Genomic DNA, 12,995 nt, shown 5'->3' on the forward strand with positions numbered 1-12,995 from the left:
ATCTATTGTCTGTTGTATTATTCTTAGTTTGGAAGCCCCCTGGGACAGGGACCATCTTTTTGTTCATGGATTCCAAGGCCAGAAGGGACCATCTAGTACAGGGATCGGCAACCTTTAGCACACGGCCCACCAGGGTAAGCACCCTGGCGGGCGGGCCAGTTTCTTTACCTGCCACATCCGCAGGTTCAGTCGATCGCAGCTCCCACTGGCTGCAGTTCACTGCTCCAGGACAATGGGGGCCGCAAGAAGCGACGGCCAGCCCATCCCTCAGCCTGCGCCGCTTCTTGCAGCCCCCATTGGCCTGGAGCGGCGAACCACAGCCAGTGGGAACCGCGATCGGCCGAACCTGCAGACACGGCAGGTAAAGAAACCGGCCCGGCCTGCCAAGGGGCTTACCCTGGCAGGCTGCAGGCCAAAGGTTGTCGATCCCTGATCTAGTATGATCTCCTATATAACACAATCCATAGAGCTTCCCCAAAATAATTCCTATAGCATAGCTTTAAGAAAAATATCCAATCTTAATTTAAAAATTGTCCATTATGTAGAATCCATCACAACCCTTTGTAAATTGTTTCAGTGGTTAATTACTCTCAACATTAAAAAAAAAGTATACTTATTTCCAGTCTGAATTTGTCTAGTTTCAACTTCCAGCCATTGCATCATGTTATACCTTTCTCTGCTATATTGAAGAGCCCATTATTATATATTTGTTTCCTGTGTAGATACTTATATTTCTAGTCACCCCTTAACCTTCTCATTATTAAGATAAATAGATTGAGCTCTTTAAGTTTTTCACTATTAGGCATGTTTCTTTTAAAAATCCTTTAATCATTCTCAAGGCTCTTCTTTGAATCCCTCTCCAATTTATCAACATCCTTCTTGAACTGTGGGCACCAGACCGGGACACAGTACTCTAGCAATGGCCTCACCAGTGCCATATATAGAGATAAAAGAACCTCTTTACACCTCCTCTAAATCCCCCTTTTTATGCATCCCAGGATTGCACTAGCTCTTTTGGCTACGCTATCACACTGGAAGCTCATGTTCAGTTGATTATCCACCATGATCCCCAAATCTTTTTGAGAGTTACTACTTCCTTGTTTGCAGTCCCTGAGCCTGTAAGTATGTATAAATTTACATGTAGCTGTTTGTTTCCTTGCAGTAGTTTACCAAGCAATCCAGATCAAACTAAATCTTCATTATTTACCACTCCTCCAGTTTTTGTGTCATCTGCAAAATTTTTCAGTGAAGATTTTACATTTTCTTCTAGGTCATGGATACAAATGTTAAATGGCATAGGGCCAACAAACCTAGCCCTGCAAGACTCCACTGGAAACACACCTGCTTGATGATGATCCCCCTTATACAATTATATTTTGAGACCTACCCATTAGCCAATTTTTAATCCATTTACTGTGTGCCATGTTAATGTTATATTATCCTAGCTTTTATAATCAAAATGTCACGTAGTACTAAGTCAAACACCTTGTTATGTGTTTCTAGAGCGTTTAGCACAATGGAATCCTAAATCATGACTGATACAAATTATTATTTATTATTGGTAGTAGTAAGTAATAATAATAATACTTGTTGTTTCCAGCTATTGGCTCTTGTTCTTTCTGTGAAATTAGTTGGTGATCTCTATCCTGTACATTTACAGATTTCCCAAAGCATTTATTCATTATGCTCTTTTACATATAAGGGTTTGTACCATACTCATCCATAGTTTGTGCCTCTTTGTTACCTTTTTCTGCAATGCAGTAATCTGAACTGGTGCTGAAGCAGTAACCAAGAACTGAAATGTTTTATATCCAGTTATTACCCTACTAACATCAAGTTGCCTTAATTTTCAATGTTTATTTTAATTCTGATGTTTCTCTCTCATATACAAAGGTGGATTTTGCTAAGTGCTTTTTACCTGCACTGCTACCACTGTGATGGACTTAGACACCATTTTTAATGTAATGTTATAAAATACAGACATCATGTCTGATTCTGGTTCTGTTCAATGTCTTCATCAATGATTTAGATAATGGCATAGAGTGTACACTTATAAAGTTTGTGGATGATACCAAGCTGGGAGGGCTTGCAAGTGCTTTAGAGCATTGGATTAAAATTCAAAATGATCTGGACAAACAGGAGAAATGGTCTGAAGTAAATATGATGAAATTCAATAAGGATAAATGCAAAGTACTCCACTTAGGAAGGAATGTTACTCATGGATAGGACAAGAAGCAGTGGGCTTAAATTGCAGCCAGGGAAGTTTAAGAAGAATATTAGGAAAAACTTCCTGATGAGATAGTTAAGCCATAGAATAAATTGCCTGGGGAGGTTGTGGAATCTCCATCATAGGAGATTTTTAAGAGCAGGTTAGACAAACACCTGTCAAGGATGGTCTAGATAACATTTATTCCTGCCTTGAGTGCAGGGGACTGGACTAGAAGACCTCTTGAGGTCCCTTTCAGTTCTATGATTCTATTATTCTAATACCAAGTTCACTGATGTACAAAACTTAATATCGCTTTAGAACTTTTCTAGGAAATTCACAGATTATATTTATGGAAGACTGAATAGCTTGGGGTAACATGAAATATTTCATCTTAAGGTCCCTAGTTCATCTTCAGCCTAACATAATTATGAAATAACCCAATTTTTTTCTTCTTGATATCCTTACTGTTGGCTGTTCAGTTGAAATGAGTGTGTAGTTTCACTCTAAATCCTAATGGTGCTACAAATTTACCCTCAAGGGGACATTAAGTATCACCGTTTTTTGCACTTAAACAAAAAAACTGAGAATAGCTGCAGAGACTTAAAAACCTCCACCTGCTAATCCTTTTTCAATCAGGTTGTGGTATATTGGAAGGGCAGTAGAAAAGGCTGCAGTCTATGCTGTACATATTCCCTGGAAAAATACAGGACTTTAGTCTGTATTTCATCAAAAGCTTGTTTGGTGATAGACCAAGCATTTTCAAAGTGTTGTGCAGACCGTTAACTACTTAGAGCTCGTGAATTTTCCACCTGAATGATTTTCAATGGAAAATGCAGTTTCTTCAAAATAGAATTTTTTTTCCATTTTTTTTTAATTTTCTATCAAGAAAACCAAAACAAAATATTTTCAAAGAGAGGTCTCTGAATCAAAATATTTTGGTTTGTTGAACTGACCCAAAATATTTTGTGTTGAGTCACTTTAACATTAAAATACATTTCCCTATGGTGGCACATTGTCTAACGAGAGTTGTACTTTAGGCCTTCATTCCCTCTTTGGTTTGGGATACTTGGCTTGACTATATCTATCATGATGCAAAGCAGCCTCTCTTCTGGCCATGTAGTAGTCACATGGCTTCAGGTTCATCATTGGAGATTGTGTGCCCTTGTTGCCAAGAAGGCTAATGGCATTTTGGGCTGTATAAGTAGGAGTATTGCCAGCAGATCGAGGGATGTGATCATTCCCCTCTATTTGACATTGGTGAGGCCTCATCTGGAGTACTGTGTCCAGTTTTGGACTCCACACCACAAGAAGGTTGTGGAAAAATTGGAAAGAGTCCAGTGGAGGGAAACAAAAATGATTAGGGGGCTGGAGCACATGACTTATGAGCAGGGCCGGATCCAGGTTTTTTGCCGCCCCAAGCAAAAAAAAAGAAAAAAGCCAGAGTGCCACCGCCAAAGCAAAAAACAACAGCAAAAAACGGAGTGCCGCCCCTTGAAAAGAGCTGCCCCCAGAGGGCTGGAATGCCACCCCTTGAGAAGTGCCACCCCAAGCACACTCTTGGAACGCTGGTGCCTAGAGCCGGCCCTGCTTATGAGTAGAGGCTGGGGGAACTGGGATTGTTTAGTCTGCAGAAGAGAAGAATGAGGGCAGGATTTGATAGCTGCTTTCAACTACCTGAAAGGGGGTTCCAAAGAGGATGGATCTAGACTATTCTCAGTGGTACCAGATGACACAACAAGGAGTAATGGTCTCAAGTTGCAGTGGGGGAGATCTAGGTTGGATATTAGGAAAAACTTTTTCATTAGGAGGGTGGTGAAGCACTGGAATGGGTTACCTAGGGAGGTGGTGGAATCTCCTTCCTTAGAGGTTTTTAAGGTCAGGCTTGACAAAGCCCTGGCTGGGATGATTTAGTTGGGAATTGGTCCTGCTTTGAGCAGGGAGTTGGACTAGATGACCTCCTGAGGTCCCTTGCAACCCTGATATTCTATGATTCTATGAAATATATTCTGGCCATTGAGCCTGGCCCATAAAGGAGAATGGGGGCATGATATCTGGGACCTACAATTCCCATGAGACAATGCACCACAATAGGAAAATGCAGTTTAATGTTGAACTGATTCAAAAACAAAGCATTGGGGCAGTTCAACAAATTGAAACATTAAACTGAAACAAAAAAAATCACATTCAGAAATATAGAAATGTATTGATTGAAAATGCCAAAACTAAATATTTTTCCATTTTCAAACACTTTCTTTTTTTTTAACATTTCATCCTGTGAAAAAAATTGATATTTCATCTTTGTCACAGTTGGGACAAAAACAAATGTTAAAATATTGAAACTTCTTGTGGTATAAATTCCAGTTTTCACTCAGCTGTATGTATGTTATAGAGAAAGTAGACTGGGAGCGTCTGTACTTCCTATCTTGGAACACCACTGGGAGAACATTAAATGAAATTTATATGTAGCAAATTCAAAACTGATAAAAGGAAATACTTTTCCCACCCAACAGAGCAAAATTAGACAGTGGAACTCCTTCTCACAGGATGTCATTGAAGCCAAGTACTTAACAAGATATAAAAAGGCTTTTATATGAATGATGAAAATATCTATCATTATAATAGCTAATTCTACAAAAGAATATTTAGGGCAAATAAAACCTTGTGCTTCATGGTTTAAACCAATCTCTAAGTACAAATGATTAGAATGAGACATTCCTACATCTACCTACTGTGGTGTTTCTTGCATATTCCTCTCAAGCTTCTGGTGCTGGTTGCTGGCAGAGACAAGATACTGGACTAAATGGACCATGGTCTGATCCAGCGTGACAATTCCTATGTTTCTGACTTTTATTGACTTTAATGGGAAGTTACACACCGAATATCCCATGTGCCAATGTTAAGATTTTTACCCTTTGATGTCTGCGGGCCTGATTCTACTCTCACTTACACTGTTTCTACACTCATTCAATTCATAACTATTAATTTATTTTAATGTTTCTTTATTGCTGTGCTCATGATGTGCTGCATGCTTTCTACACTTTCAAGGAAATAATTCTTTTCTAAGGACCTCACAGGGGAAATGGAACAAGAAACTTTAATACGAGCTAATTAGATTAATTGTAAGCAGCATGGCAGAACTGTGTCTTTAAGAGGGATTAAAATATGGACTTCCTGGGGTCTTGTGTATAAGTTTGGGAGGTCTTAAAATGTGAAAATGTAAGGAAAGATCTTTCCTAAACATCCAGGTTAGTGTCTAAGATTTGCTAGAGAAGCTACCAATCAAACTAATACATGAGTGCCTCACAATCTTTAATGCAGTTATCCTCATGATACCTTGTGAAGTAGGGAAAGGCAATTAGCCCCATTTTACGGATGGGAAGTTTATGCCCAGAGGCCCAGATCCTCAATGGTACTTAGGCATATAACTCCAATTGATTTCAATGGAAGCTAGACACTCAAATACTTTTGAGGATCTGGGCTACATTGACTAAAGGACAAGTTTTTAAAGTTTCATAGATTTCCAAGTCAGTAGGGAGCATTGTGATTATCTAGTCTGACTTACTGCATAACATAGGCCATATGATTTAACAGTATTAGTTCCTGTTTCAAGTCCAATAGCTTTTCTTGACTAGAACATTTATTTTCTTAAATAAAAAAAAAAATCGGATCTTGATTTTAAAATTTCCAAAGATGGAGAATTACCACAGACCCTTACTATTAACAATTTGGACCTTATTTCTAGTCTTAATTTGTCTAGCTTCAACTTCTAGCCTTTGGTTCTTGTTATACTTTTCTTTGTTCAATTTCAATTTTTGTTTCCCAGGTAAGTACTTATAGACTGTGATCAAGTCATCCCTTAACCTTCATTTTGATAAATTAAACAGCTTAAGGTCCTGAAGTCTCTCACTGTAAGGCATGCCTTCCAATCCTTTATTAATTCTTGTAGCTTTTCTCTAAACCCTTTCCAGTTTATCAATATCCTTCTTCAACTATGTACACCAGAACTGGACACCGTATTCTAGTACCTATCACACCAGTGCCAAATATATCTCCTTCCTCCTACTAAACATTCCTCTGTTTATCAATCTAAATATTACGTTAGCTCTTTGAGCCACAGCATTGCAGTGGGAGCTTATGTTCAGCTGATATTCATCGCGACCCCAAGTCTTTTTCAGAATCATAGTTCCCATGATAAATGTCCCCCATCCTGTATGTATGGGTCCATTGTTTGTTCCTAGATGTATGACCTTACATTTAAGTGAATTCAGTTGCATATTGTTTAGGTATGTACATCTTATGAGCTATCAGTTAGGGACCTGTCCTTTTCATTATTTATGTCCTCCATAATTTTAGTGTCATCTGCAAACTTTATAAGTAATGATTTGTTTTTTTTTTCCCCAGTCCATCGATAAAAAATGTTAAGTAGCATTAGACTAAGAAATTATACTTCCAGGACCCCACTAGAAACACAGCCCTTCAATGATGATTCTACATTCATAATTACATTTTGAGACCTATCAGGTGGCCATTTTCTAACCCTTTAATGTGTGCCATGTTAATTTGGTATCATTCTGGTTTATTAAGAAAGATGTTGTGTGGTACTAAGTCAAATGCCATGCAGAGTCTAACTTTATTTTATCAATACTACTGCTTTTACAACTACGTTGGTTATCATTAATGATATTATCCTCCTTTAATTTTTTATTAATCGAGTCCCATATCAGCTATTCCATTATGTTGCCTTAGATTGATAGCAAGCTTACAGGCTTAAAGTTACACAGCTCATCCCATTTTCCCTTTTAAAATATTGGCACAACATTAGTTTTCTCCCATTCTTCTGGAACTTCCCCAGTGCTGCAAGGCTTATTGAGTATCAGTATTAACAGTCTAGATAGCTCCTCATCCAGCTTTTTAAAAACTTGGGGATCCAAGTTATCTGGACTTGCTGATTTAAAAATGTTTAACTTTAGTTTAATATAATTTTTAATTACTGTTGGAATGGAAAGTATTTAGTCATTCTCATATTGTATGCATACACCATCGGCTTTCCCCAAATACAGAACAGAATTATGTATTGACTGCTGAATGATTTTCTGCATTATTATTGACAATTCCATTACATCCATCTACCAATGGACCATTAGAATTACTTTTGTTCTTAATATACTTAAAACTATTACGTTTATTGTCTTTAACTCTGCTGACCATAGATTTCTCCTTGTGTCCTTTTGCTTCCCTGATGAATTTTCTACATATTCTAGCTTCTGATTTATCATCATCTCTGTCAACTTCCAGTGTTTTCCCCTTTGTTATATATTATTTTTATTTGTTATTAGCTGCTTTTACTACATTCCCCCCCACCCAAATTACTTTTTTTAACCAGTGAAACTCTTCTTGACTTTGGAATTGTAGCTTTTGGAGATCTAGTATACAAGTCTTAAACAGTTCCCAATGATCATTCAAATTTTTCTGTTTACATTCTTTCTCCCAGGCTATTTGGCTCATACTTGTTTTTTAACTTTCTGAAATTAGCCCCTTTAAAGTACATATATACTGGTTTGGACCTCACTCTGTTTGTAAAGACCAAATGTAAACAAGTCATGATCATATGCTCATAAGAAACCGCTAATTTTTAATTCAGAGATAAATTCCTCTTTATCTTTCATGATGAGGTCCAGGGCTGGCTCTAGGCACCAGCGTTCCAAGCATGTGTTTGAGGTGGCCCTTTTCAAGGGGTGACATTCCGGCCCTTTGGGGGTGGCACTTTTCAAGGGGTGGCAGTCTGGCCTTTTTTCTTTTTTTTCCCCCTTGGCGGCGGCACTCCACCCCCCCCCCCACCCCTACCCCCTTTTTTTTTCTTTTTTCCTTGGGGCGGAAAAAAAACTGGAGCCGGCCCGGATGAGGTCTGATATAGAATTCCTGTATGCTGGTTCAATGCAATACTTTTTGAGTTAGGAAGTTGTCACCTATATATACATTTTAAAATTCTAAGGACATTTTAGTACTGGCAGCATGAGACCTCCAGCATACGTCACTCACCTTGAATTCCCCCATGATAGTGCAGCTTTTTCCCTATGCAGTGTGTGTGTGTGTACGTGTACGTGTGCAATGAAACAGTCATCCTGTTCTCCAATGTAATTTGGTAATCTGTGGTATATACCAACTAGTACCCCATCTCGTGTTTTATCTATTATAACATTAAACCATAAGCATTCAAGATAATTTACTTTGAAACTGTCAGTGACTTGGAAATATATAATACCATTTTGGACGTAGAGTGCCACTCCTTATCCCCTTTTAACTGTTTGAAACTTCCTAAATAGGTTATAGAGATTTTAACATTCCAGTCATGCAAAACATTCCACCAGGTTTCAGTAATAGCGAGTAGGTCAAATTTATGTTCATAACTGAACAATTGGATTTCCTTTCATTTGCTTGCCACGGTCCTAGGCTTCGTGTAAATAGGCAATCAAATAATTTCTTCTCTTCAAATCCATTGATGCCTTTGTGTAAGAGAGTTTTATGTGTCACAGCTAATTGTCAACAGGAGCCTTTACCCGGTGTGATTTGGCGCTGGTCACTGTGGGTTTCAACAGCCTGGGTTCTTAACCACTGATATGTGGTGCCTCTACCTGCTTACGTTCTGAACCCTACCTTACTTCCCTATGTGGTTTCAACTATCCCCAACCCAGTACTTATCCCTGTGGCTAGCCTTATAACTTGTACATATAATCTTCTGGCACCTCTGTAATGGATGAACTGACAATCAAGGTACAGATTATTTACAAGGTGAAATATAGAGGAAGCATAGAAAGGAAGGGCAAGATTGATTTGGAATGGGTACATCAGTAACACCATACAACCAGCAAGTAACATCGCCTGATAGATTTTCTTAGATTCACGTGTCCAGTTTATTTCAACTAGTGAGCTCTATAATGTGGAGGCTCCCACATATCTTGAAGCATTGTTGCAGACCTGAAGTGCTTAAGTGTGGCAAGGTGATGAGAGTGCCGATTTGCCCAGGGGACTAACCTCTTTGCAGAATAATAGATTTTTACTCACAATGGAAAAGGCCCCCACAATGTAGGGACCCTCCTCAGTGTTTTCTAAGTCCAGTTGCTCTCTTCCAGAGTGATTTGGCAAACTCCTTTCAAGGGAAAATAGCCAAACTCTCAGGCAAGGAGAGACAGTCAGGAGATCATTCATGCTCCCCCAGGCAGGAAGAGACAGGGAATCACCCTCACCCTTAGGCAGGGCTATCCCCTTCTCAACCCCTTCTGATTGGCTTAGTCAGTCTTCCATCCCCTAGGGTACAACCAGTCACAAGGCTCAACTCCCACTTTCTTTATTGGTGAGGTGAACACACTGCGGTCTTCTCCATCACTCATCTACCTGGCAATAAACTTGGTTCCATTTTCATCTGACCCATTAACTCAGGTGACACCTTGAATAGTTTTTTTTTTTGTTGTTGAAAATCTTGATTTTGTATTAAATGAGTCTTCTTTGTTCCCTCTTTTCACCCTGCCCTTTTGTTGTTAGTTTAATATCTTCCTATCCCATAGAGGATTGCTTCCCCTTCTACTGAGACAAAGGCCATCCAAACTGTACATTCCCTTCTCCTCATATAAGGTTGACCAATGTTCCAAAAAAAGCCCAAATTGTATACCTTACACCACTTACCTAGCCAGCAGTTTATTTCCAGAATCTTCTGCCTTTTGTCTTCCTTTTCTCATATGACAGGAAGGATCTCCAAAAGGATCACTTGGATAGTCTTAGCATTTATCACTCTTCTGAGTTCCCTAAAGTCATTTATTAGTGAGGTATCCTGTGAAGTGGGATCATTAATGTAGCTATCTACAATGATCAGTGGATCCGTGTCCACCAACTTTAGAAGCCTATCCAATTTCAGCTACTCATCTCTCATTCAGCACCCTTCTGAGATCTCTGATGTCATCTCTAACCTGTGAGGTATCATGTGAAGCCATATCATTAGTGCTGATATCCACCATCACTAGCAGATCTTTGCCTGCTGATTTCAGAACCCAATCTGACCTTATTCACTCATGTTGTTTCAAGTTGGCTCTGCGTAATTCAACATTTCTTTAAAGGCTGCAGATTGTTGATTGTATTGTAACAGAAGGTTAAAATGAGCTACTGTATATAAGTCTTCTAACATAAAATAATAATTACATTATGTTAAAACACTGTAATAGATAGAATCCCAATGTGAATTTTTATTTCATATTAGACTTTTGTTAGGAAACTTTAAAAGCTCATGTAATAAAATTTGTCACGAAGCAATAATGAATTCAATGGAACAATTTATCTGATAACTTGTTAAATTCAGATTTCGATCCATCTCAGTCGGATTTTTTTTTCTCCTGACATCTTAGCTTCATAGTTTTCAGGTCCAAGTTAAGTGAATTGCAGCAGTTTCATTTTAAATGTAAAAAGAACAAATTATGTTATTTATTGGACAAGATCTTAGCTGCAAGAAAGTCTTAAGTTTAATAGCAGAGGCTGGAAATAGATGTCACTTTTCTTGAGCCATCAGGGCCTATCCTCAGATTGAAAAAAAAATCTGAATTAACAAGCAGGAAAGAAAATGAGTTTCACTTTCAGCCCTGCTCTAAATTTGATATGACTGGCCATAATTTTATATGCCCATGTTTAACTGGAATCTTATAAAGATGTGTTTATATGTATGGATATATAATATGCAAGTCACTTTCTTTTCTTCTTATTACTTGGACCTGAAAACTTGAGTGTGAGAGAGGGAGAGAGTAGATACAGAGATATAGAAACCAAAACAGGTAACAATATTTATATATACATATATAAGTTTTCTGGTCCACATAACAAGAGGAAAAGAAAGTAAGTTGCACCTTATATATGCATTCATATTTAGAAGATGCCAGTTAAACAATTCATTAAACAGTTAATCATATATATATTTATATATATATATAAATAAATAAATGTAAAGCACACAAAATATACCAGTTAGGGTGTGTGTGTATATACACACACACACACACATCCCTACCTAACTGGTATATTTTGTATGTTCTATATTTATTTTAATTTTAAACAACCTCAGGTTAAGTGGAACAATATTGTTGTTGTTGTTTGTTGTTTTTTCTCCATATGGGAGGGGATTGGAAAAAAAAATGTTCCACTTAACCTGAAGTTGTTTAAAAGTAAAATAAATATAAAGCACACAAAAGTAATGTTTCTTATGTGTCTTTGTTTTATGATGTGATTGTATACATTCTGTAGCTAGTATATGATACTATACTATCAATGATACTTTTAACTTTATGTGAAGTAAGTTTGGCCAATACCATAGGCCACTTGAAGACTGCTCTAGATAGACACATATCTGTTCTAGTCCTGTTATAGTCAACTGAAAACTGAGATAAATGTGGCAACTCAAATTGCCAAGAAGAATATTTTTTAAAAAGTCATTTATTTAAAACACTAAGTTTAAAACATGTAAATTCCACTGTTGAAAAATGCTGTCCACTCCCGGTTGTTCTTCTACACACTACCTTGCTGATAGTATCTCTTTTGGTAGCTCCACTTCAGGATTTTATCTTCATTCCTCTCCTCTTCCCCTTCTAAATGTTCTCTGGAACATTTTAATCCATTGTTTCTTTGAACTTTATCTGTGTGCAGATAATGTGAAAGATTGGAGGTATGTCCGTGTCAAATTGTGTACTCCATTTTGTTTGATGAACACCATTTTGATTGTAACTATCCCTGAAACTTTCACTTTGCAATGTAACCTCCATCTTGTGTTAAGATATCCAGGTCGTGTTGAAAACCAGTCAAATCCGCACAAGGTTACTCTACTCTGGACATACCACTCATGCTAGGGTAAGGGACATCTCAAAGAGGGCTAAAAATGGGATAGCCATCAATGGCCATTGATTTGGAATGTCTCAGTGATGAAGCCAATCCTTTGAAGCAATGGACTCTCTACACACTACGCAACTGGAGCAGGGAGCTGGAGCTTTGAATGGCAGAGATAGCACAGAGACTGTTAGAGACTTTTTAAACAGGGGGCCATTTCATAGCCCCATGTAAGCAGACTGAATGGAGATATGAGAAGGCAGGAGAGACTCTGCCTCAACTAAGGATGCTGACCAGGACTCTCAGGCGGGGTGAGATCTGACCTTGGGGTTCATTCAAGACTGTTCTCCTGTCCCCACCCACTCTGATGTGTAACTCTGTTGTGCTTTTTTTTTTTTTGGAGTAAAGTTTTTGAGGTTAAGAAATCTTTTATTAAGCCTGTGTTCCTGGCTTTACTACCACATTGTCTCTGGTATACTGTAAGCATCTGGGGGCATGGGAGAGATGTGATCCTGATTCCAGGATATAAGTGGCTGGACTGTGGAATCCCTCCACCCAAGGAAGGGATCATACAGTGGGTCTGCATGTAGGAGTGTGCTTGAAAGATCCATAGCTAGGAATGGTGATTAGTCACTACCCAGACCCAAGGGGCTTAGAAGTATATGGGACTCAGTGATTGGATACAATTGTAACAGATTGGAGTCTGTTCAGAGAGCAGGACTAGTCCAGGTTGTAACACCCATATTATCCTCTTTACACCATACCTATTTTAGGATAGATGGATTCTTTACCTCACCTACAGCTCATACTATTATCGATTCATAGGGTATTTCATACCCTCGTTACTTGTAACTGCCTTCTCTGACTTCCCTTCCATTCTGTTTTAAACTTTTCAAAATGACACCTTTCTTAAATTCGCTGGGAAATTAGC

General features: G+C 38.3%; 1 protein-coding gene across 1 annotated transcript in view; it reads left to right on the plus strand.

Annotated features, from left to right (window-relative positions):
• The window catches only part of LOC117875514 (CUB and sushi domain-containing protein 1-like), a 1,845,931-nt gene that overhangs the window by 1,510,540 nt on the left and 322,396 nt on the right, over positions 1 to 12,995 (plus strand). The gene's annotated exons all lie outside the window — the stretch shown is intronic.

The sequence above is a fragment of the Trachemys scripta genome, chromosome 3, assembly GCF_013100865.1.
Source record: "Trachemys scripta elegans isolate TJP31775 chromosome 3, CAS_Tse_1.0, whole genome shotgun sequence".
NCBI lineage: Eukaryota > Metazoa > Chordata > Testudines > Emydidae > Trachemys > Trachemys scripta.